General features: G+C 28.1%; 1 protein-coding gene across 6 annotated transcripts in view; it reads right to left on the bottom strand.

Annotated features, from left to right (window-relative positions):
• Positions 1-10,198, bottom strand: part of LOC100883044 (uncharacterized) — a 151,359-nt gene that overhangs the window by 100,061 nt on the left and 41,100 nt on the right. The gene's annotated exons all lie outside the window — the stretch shown is intronic.

Genomic DNA, 10,198 nt, shown 5'->3' with positions numbered 1-10,198 from the left:
ATTACTGACAATTTCTTCTATAATATTCAAAATTAAATTCAACTAACTGGAATCCTAATTATGAATGTTAAACAAGGAAAACATGAAAATAAATTGATATTTAAATAATTAATTCAATAGATTATTATTGATACTGATATTTATTTTGATAGTTAAGTAATCTATTAATTAAAAATATTTCTTTATGCATAAACATAAAAATTAATATTAAAAATAAGCTCAAATAAAATAACATTTTGTATAAAATGATTATTCAATATAATTAGTCTGAAATATAATAAATTCATGCGTGAGTCACAAAATTCTTATAAAATGCTGACTAATGCAATTTAGTGATAATTAAGTATTAATTTATAATATCCTTATATATATTAATGTATAACATTTTTTAATGGTTATGTTAACAAAATAATGATTGAAATTTTCATTTTCTCTAAATAAATGTAAACTATGAATAAAATAAACTAAACTACTAACGACTGAATTAAATTAAACTATAAATATTTTTAAAAATTTCTCAATTGAATATTCTAAAAAGGAGAAACAATTATAAAAATATTTTGTTATACACTTTTAACTTACTTTTTCATGTAGATTTACCTCCTTTTTTATTTTATCTAACAACAGATCAGTAGATGTAATTGTATCAACATAAATGTTGTAGTTGTTATAATTATATCAATACCCTATATGATAGTTATAAAATTTACGCACGTAACCATTATCTGATAATGCGTAGTAATCTAGTTAAATTTATCAGTTTAATAAAATAATGACCATAGTAAATCATTTAAATTCGAAAATTTGAAGAAGGGTTAAATCAATGAATTGCTTCAGTGAAAAGAACAATCGCAAATCGCCTGAGTCAGTCGGAATGAATTTAGAGTTCAATTAAAAATAGAACGAGATTCGACGTCGTGAGATAAAAAGATCTGTGAAAACCTTTCGAGTGTACATGCGGATGCAATGTTATCTTTAGCATAGAAATGTATGCAAACTTCACAACTTTTTTCTTTGCAGGTTTTCAAATGCCAACTTTTCTAAATTGTCAAACATCTGAATTCACACATTTTCGAAATTTCAAATTTTTAAATTCCCATATTTTTTAAATTCTCAAATTTCCAAATCTCTACATTTCCGAAATTTTCAAATTTCTAAATTTTGGAAATTCCATATTTTGGAAATTTTTAAATTCTCACCTTTCTTCAATTTTCAAACTTCCAAATTTCTAAATTTTCAAACATCTAAATTCACACATTTCCCAAATTTTCAAGTTTCCAAATTCCCAAATTTTTTTATTTTTCTGACTTCCGAATTTCCAAATTTTCAAATTCCCATATTGTCTAAGTCATCAAATGTCTAAATTCTTAAATTCTTTAAATTTTCAACTTTCCAACTTGCTGAAGCTATTACATACACTCTCAAGTTTTCAAACTGCCAAATTTCCAAATTCTCAAATTTGTAAAATTGTTAAAATTCTCAACTTTCTGATTTCCCAAACCCCCAAATTTTCAGGTCACTAAAAATTTTTAATTTATAAACTTTCAAATTCCTCAGATATTGTATATCTAACAATAAGTTCCCTTTCCAAATCTTCACTCTTCTAGACTTCCGTATCATAAAAATATTATAAATCAACAGATATAATTATTAATATCACTAAAATAGGTTTATTACTTTACATTACTTTATTAGGTTTGTTAGTTATGTGTATTCTTATCGTCAACTAAATTCATCACATTAAACATTAATATCTACAGCAACAATATTAGAAAGAATGAGTGATAACAAAATTTAGTAGTATTAACACCTTACCCTACAACTACGTATCACACACGTGACGCACACTACAGTTGGAATGTAATAAACCAGACTCGTATTTTCACTGAGATTAAATTTTGGGTTCAATTCTAATTATAATCTGCATCATCAAGGATCGCTGCAGACGAAACGTTTTAACATTTTAACATTCTTTAGTTGTCTTAATGTTGTAGCAATAATTAGCTAGCTGTGAATAACGTCTAGAAAATTATAGGTTAAGGAGTAAATAATTCGATTTATTTCATGGCATTCATGAATTCTCAAAGTAGTGAAAAATGGTTGCACTTATAATTTTATGTACCGTGAACAAATTTCTTGTACAAATACTTCGAAACTGTTCAAACTCAGTTTTTTCGAAAATGAAGTGACATGAAAAATTGTATTCTATATTTTTGCCTTATTTTCTCATGTAAATTCACCCACTTTTGTATTACAATTTTGAAAACACCTTGTATATGTATCTTGTGATGTTGCTATTTCTGTTGCAGAACATGAACGCATATGATGTAAATAAATAATGTTTCTAATTTTATTTCAGTCACACTGTTTTCCAAATGAATTGAATCCAAACACAACCTCGTTTGGATTATTTTTAATTATGCAATAATTCAACAGCAATCACGCTTAACTTACACCCTTTTTTGATTATACCGCCATTTCGATAACACCCTATATGTATTTATCTAAAGAAGCCTACGTTGCACCCAAATATACACTGATCGTGATTATAATAGGATGTGGACATATCGTGCACGCGGAAACCTCTGTCTCTTCGACTTCTGTTATTGACGACCGCATTGCGAAATGGCAATAATCGATAGCAATTAAAACTGTTTGTCACACGCGATCCACTGGAAAATTCTATACTGGTACACACCATGCTGTCACGGAAATATATCACTGAACCGTGTACAGCGTTTAATGTTGATTGGGGTTAAGCACGAGATAAGGAATTCATGATTAACCCTTTGAGCTTGGTGTTCCGGAAACTAGGATTTAACATCGATTTAACTTCCTGGGCAAATTGTGCTAAAAGGTAACATGCAAAATGAAAATAATTAGTAATAATTTGTGTAACTTGAGAAAGACACCCACGTTTTGGGGAAAAATAATTTGTACTTATTTATTCGTATATTGTATAATAATTTTAATTGCATATACATATAGATACACTGCGGTGCAGAACTATAGCACCACTTACAGTTTTAGTAGATTCTGACTTTGGAATAACAATGCATAAAAATCATCCATATGAAATTGAAGGGTATAGTGAACGATGAACTTCAGTAAAAATTTGTTGATATGATTTTACTATATAAGAAAATATTACATGAAAATTGATTTTTCATCGTTGCATAACTATAGCACCATGTGCATAAATGTCAAATGTATATACACATAAATATGATTTTAATATCTTGTAGGGCCTCCTTGTTTTGTTATAAGTTGGAAAATTCTATCTGGCATGCTCTCGATGAGTTTCTGAAAAATTCGGTGGCTAATTTCATTACATGCTTTTAGTATTGCATTTTTTGGTTCTAAAATATTTTCATACTGTCGATTTTCGTCATAAACTTTTCGGACAATAATGGCTCAAATATTTTCCATCGGGTTTTGGTCTGGTGAACATGCTGGCCATTTAATAACATTAATTTTGTTTCTTTTCAACCATGATACTGTTTTCCGACTGGTATGTATGTACAACAGCGTTGTCCTATAAAAGTCTTATAAAAGGTAACAAATTGTCTGATAAAATTGTGGTGTACTCATCACTACCCCTCTTTTTGGATGGAAAAGCCAATTACAACATGCCATCAATGCAAAAGGCACCACAAACCATAACACTTCGTCCGCCAAAATTTCTCTTTGAAAAGTATTATGGTTCTTTTCGGAGAACTCGCCAATATGAATTATAGCCATCCAGATCGTCAAGATTAAACTTTTTTTCATCCGAAAATATAACCTTATTATCAATGATAGAAGTTTAAGTAAATTGGTGTAAAAAGATTTTAACATCTAAGGTTAACTTACGCTTTTCCAATCGCGATGCATGTTCGCTCGAGCGTATTCAAGCCTCGCAACATTATGCCATAGTAGAAGTTTTGATGCAGATTTTAATTTCTGCCTCACCATGTTAGGATTACTTTTCAAAACTCGACGTACTGTCCACCGTGAAATATTTAAGTTGAGTTCCTTCTTAATTTAGTTACAGCTGTTTTAGCTGTTACATCTGGCTGCTTTTACAATTGGTCGTGCGGTACGGGGACTCAATTTTTTCTTTGAACCATCCTTTTTATGATTGCCATAATTAACGGAATTATTTAAGAAAATCAAAATGACTTTATGTAAGCATTCTAGTCTATGGACAATTTCCCGTACACTAATTTTATCCTCCTTAAACGTCAAAATTTTACCCTTCTCCTCTTCAGTCAAATATCTACCACGTGGCATTGTTCAACAAAGAGTATTGTCAAATTTTAATTTGTACTTTAATAAAGAATGTAATTATTTAGCTTCAGTGAGTTTGTAGTTGAACTGGATGGAGAGAAGTTAATTTAATAATATTGGTACTATAGTTATGCAACAAGCGAAAATCACATTTTCGATTATATCGTTTCTAATAGAAAAGCAACTTCAATGAGACTTAATATAAAATTTATTGCGACCCACACCATTTCATCTCCTGCAATTGATTTTTTGCATTTTAACTCTGAATTACAGAACAACTAAAAAAGTAGATGGTTCTGCACCGCAGTGTAGAGTTTGAAAGAAGAAAAATTTATATATTATATCTTTTGTTTTCATTTCCTACTCTTATTTATTTATTTTTCTTTCACAATCTATCTTCCTACAATGAAACATAAACCCTAATTAGTAAAATATTTGCATATATATATATATATATAAACATTACAAAAGAGTGAATTGGTTCTATACAATAAAATTAGCAATCATTTAGTTACGCAGTAATGAGTAATTAAATAAATTGATAGTCGATAAAAGTACGTTGAGATTTGTACATCGTAATTATTTATTTCCATTTAAAATATATTTAAAAGTAATTTTATAATAATACAACTGTTTAATTTATTATCTCTGTTATCCTGATACAGAAAATTGTAATATATATTTACTTATAAATTTAGTTTAGTAAATGCAATAGTTATTACGAAAAATTAAAATATTAATTAATAAATTATTTATATAATAATACAAATACATAACCTGCAATTAAAAAAGAAACTGGAACCAGGAAAATTAAGAAAAATATTAAAAACAAATTTAGTTTAACAATTTTTTCACACGTTAGTACCTTTTGTTAAACAGAAATAATTATCGATTTAATACATAAAGAACGGAGTTTTTATAGGTATTTAAATTGTCCCTAAAAAATTGAATCGCAGGAAGCGTTGCATAACATACAAAGTCTATTGATCCAGTGAATTATAACTCCCACATAATATTCGGTTAATAGATGCAAAAAAATGGCATTTAAAATGTCGAGATGTTACGCGAAGTTCAATTCATGATACAATACCGACAATCGATAATATCATTGACTACTTTGTATTCTTCTTTCACACATATAATGTGAAACATCGTTCGTGTTTTTTCAAATGTCACTGAATTTCAAGTTAACGATATCGACTACTATTTGTGACACGCAATGGACATGAGACAGCTCATTTGATAAGTTGCTTAACGCAAGAATTTGTGTGAAATATGTTTTAATATATTATTATATTTATTATAATATGAGGCTCATATGCCGAATTAAATTTCAACTGTGCACGAACTAAGGAGCTATAAAGAATACGTAGTGTACTAACATCTTGAAAAAGTTTAAACACTTTTATAATCAATTCGAGTGATCTAGAGACTCTTCCTGTTATATAACGGATATGAAAATTAAAGGAGAGGTTGGCGGAGAAATAAATACCTAAGTCACGAACGGTTTGAAGAGTTGTTAGCTATAGACTATACAAAGTGTAATTGAAAATTGTGGATGCACTTTATGACTGAAATTAATAATATGGTATTTGGAAACATTAAAAATAAACGACTAATCGTATACCATTGTTCCTGACAGAAATTTGTTTATTGCACATGCAATGTTTTACAAATAATTTGTAACGAACGGTTTTTTTTTTTCAAATGGAAAACTATAGAAATACAAAATGGAAGTAGAAATATTGGTTGTTGACTAATATCTTTTTATAGTTAAAAATTTTTATTTTAAAAATGTTTTACATTTTTTTCTATCGATTTTTAACACGTAAGTTGATAATTTCTGAGAATTTCAATAGCTAACAAAAATAATGTATTTTAAGATTGCTATATGTCAGATTGTAATCTTAGAATCTATTATAAGATTAATATTTAATATAATGTAATTTATACAAGAATCGTTGTACGCGTAACCAGATGATTGTACATTCAAAAATAAATCGAAAAGAAGAATAACATTCTTGTTAGATTCAGTTCCATTTTTGTAAAAATTAAAGTTGAGAATTCTTCAATATATTTGTAAGACAAGTTATTTAAAATACCAAAAACGGTAATAACTTCAATAATTTATTTGTTAATTTAATAGTTAATGGATACTATAAATTAATAAATGTAAATAATAATACATTAATACATTATTAATAATCATTGCAATAACAATATATTAATATAATATTAACATATACATAGCAAGTATAAGTAAATATGCACACATGTATCGATATCAGATAAGACACTGACTAATAAGAATAATTTTATTAATAATTTTATTGATTAATTTGTAATACATATTAATTGTGAAACTACAAAAATCAGTATTAAAATTGTCATTTTTATTATCGTAAACAAATTATTTTATAAATATTTTCACAAACCTTCAAATTCAATTTTCTTAAAAACGAAATCAAATATGAAAAATGTTATTCTTTTTTGCGACTCCTTATATGTATAACAAACTTTTTACCTCTCTTCGCAACCCTAATTTCAACAGTTCTTGCACATTAATATGTAAGAGTAATTATAAAAAATTGAGGAAAAGAGTGAATATGATAAAATATGAATAATGTTAAAATCGATAATTGTTTTGAAAATATAACTGACAAGGAAACGAATGAAAAGACATATTATATTACATAAAGATCATTATTTCCAATCATATTTCATATTAAATTAAATTGTGTTGTATTCTTATCGTTACCCTGCTACATAAATTAATTTAATCATATTAATACTTTTATATGCAAATAATGCATATAAAGAAGGGGTGTTCCCAACAGGTATATATCAAGCGGGTATCCCCCGAGTGAACACTGTATTTGAATATTTGGTGTAATTTCTATTTATAAAACTGTACACCTGCATAAACATTCTGTCTGCTACTTAGGACATCAATTTTGATGAGAAACCAAGTGCTCCATGTGTTATCACTCGGTGTTTCACGAAGAGAAGTCTTGATAATTTCAACGTGCTTCGTGAAAATAATTTAGAACTTGACATGTTTCGTACCTGATAACTTCGACTTATTTCATAAAAGTGGTACCTAACTTTTGATTCAACCTGTATAATATGCAGTCAATAGTTTTACTATTTTTTTCCAAATAATAAATTAATTGAATCGCATGAATGTCATTGTACGACAGCGATGCGAGGGAAAAAGGAATGTTCCTAACGAACATTTATCAAGCCTATATTTATCGCGCTAACACTATACCTGTACATGTGGAGACTTTTTTCTTATACAAATTTATAACACTTCAAATTTTCTAAAGGCTAAATTTCGTAGTACATTAAACTGTTATTTTCCAGTAGTGCACGTGTAAGCGTTCTATGAAATTACTATCCGCGGAAGTGTAAATGTTTCAGGCGGTATACAATTAAGTGTGCATCATGTTTCCAGGAATCTTCTAAAAGGAATCGTTCACAAGTAATTAATTTCGCGATCAACTGAAGCTGTAAATTAATATCTCACTCTACGAATGGTTCTATTAAATTTTCCATGCGTTGGGAGATAAGGGGTAATTACAATTAATCGATTGAGAGTAATGCAACCTGTAATAACAACGCTGTGTTGCGTTTTCATTAAGACTGTGTCGATAATTTTTGCGAATTCGATAATCGAAACATAAAACGGAAACCTTTATTAACCTTTCATATTTCAATATGACGTCGAATCATATTTGTAAAATAATTTGCAATCAGTTGTATATAATGAGATATGCATAAAAACAAGCATATATTAATAAATATGAAGTATAAGTAAAAGCTAATACTAGATCTTTTATTAATACTGGATGATCAATGGTAAAATATCTCGAATAAACACTAAATTTTAAAAACATATTACGACTAAAAAATTCAAACAAACTTATAATAATATTACTATTTATTTTAAGTTTTTAGTAAATACTAAATGTTACTTGTACATATTTTAAATGTTTCTGAACAATTGTAAATACTATTTTTAATAAAAGTTTAACTGTTTATGTATACGGTATTGAATATTTATTTAAGAAATGTTATTTGTAAAAGTTTTCACTTGCTTTTATGTATATGACTAAATATTAAAAATTACATTTTAATTACAATTACATTTTACAATGTTACTAACAATATGTTCCAAGATAAATACTGACAAGTATTTAATTTATTATTTAATTTCGATACATTTTACTGAAATGTTATCTACATTTAAAAAAACTTATTCTACAAATAAATTATTAATAAATAACACTCATTTCTAGTAATAGATAAACGTTTATAATTAATTACTCATCCATTGGACAATTAAATAGCCAATTTAATCGTAAATAAAATTAGACAATTGATTTAAGTTCAATTTCTATACGCTTCACATACGTGAACAAAATATTGAAGTTAAATTAAATTGAGATTGAAACTGAATCGAAATTAGAGAGAACTGACGTCACGGAAATCAAATCGAAACTAGAACTGAATTAAAACAGTATCAAGTTAAAACAGAACGGAATCGATATCGAAATCGAATTGAAGCTAAACTTAATCAAATTCATGCCGAATTGAAATTGCGTAAAAATACAATCGGAATTGAATCGACACTGAAATCGGTGTAAAACTAAATCGTATCCAAATTAAAATTAAACTGAAATTAAATCAAATTGATATTGGATAATGTCAAATGTAATTTAAATCGAAATCAAAATCGAACTTGAATCGAACTCGAATTCGAATCGAAATCGAACTTGAGCTCGAACTCGAATCGAAATCGAACTCGAATTCAAATCGAAATCGAAATCGAACTTGAACTCGAATTCGAATCGAAATCGAACTTGAACTCGAACTTGAATCAAAATCGAAATCGAACTCGAACTTGAACTCGAATCGAAATCAAACTTGAGCTCGAACTCGAATTTGAATTGAAATCGAACTCGAATCGAAATGAAACTTGAGCTCGAACTTGAATCAAAATCGAAATCGAACTCGAACTCGAATCGAAATCAAATTTGAGCTCGAACTCGAATCGAACTCGAATTCGAATTGAAATCGAACTCGAATCGAAATCAAACTTGAACTCGAACTTGAATCAAAATCAAAATCGAACTCGAACTCGAATCGAAATGAAACTTGAACTCGAACTCAAATCAAAATCGAAATCGAACTCAAACTCGAATCGAAATCAAACTCCAACTCGAATCGAAATCGAACTCGAAATTAAATTCGAAGCTAAATTCAAAATCGGAATCGAATCGAAGACAAATTGAAACTGAATCGAGCTTAAATCAAACTCAAAACTCGAATAAAAAATGAATCGATGCCATTGGAATTAAAACTAGAAATAAATTGTAAAAACCAACGAATAAAGTAAGATAAAAAAATTAGCATATACATAATTATTTCTCATTCCAACAAAAATCAATATACATTTCAATATAAGTATCTAAATACTGTCTCTAATTCGCAATAAGAAATTTAAGTGAAATTTTCACAAGTTTGCTTGTTCTATTGATGATAAATTAATGATTCGATAAGCCGTGGCTGGAATCGATACATCGAATAAAAAGGAATTTCCGAACAAAGTATTTTTAGATGAACATATGCCACAACCTTGGTTGTATAAAAGTTGAACTAAAAATAAGCGACCAATCGTGAGAGCTTATTTACTAATGGGAAAATTGACTCACCGACGTGTAACGGTGTTGTACGCGCAAGTACCGTTTAATAAGAGCAGTTTGGAATTTCTCCTTTTTCCCACGAGAACAAACTAATAACCTCGTTTGTTCCGCATACTGAGCTTGATTTTTTTTTCATTTTCTTTTCCTTCAAACGAAGACTACGAGGGCATATTTTACATCTACTTTAGAAAGCAGCCTTAAAACTCTATTCTTCTACGAAA

Source organism: Megachile rotundata, chromosome 4, assembly GCF_050947335.1.
Source record: "Megachile rotundata isolate GNS110a chromosome 4, iyMegRotu1, whole genome shotgun sequence".
Lineage (NCBI taxonomy): Eukaryota > Metazoa > Arthropoda > Insecta > Hymenoptera > Megachilidae > Megachile > Megachile rotundata.
This window is presented reverse-complemented; position numbering and strand designations above follow the sequence as displayed.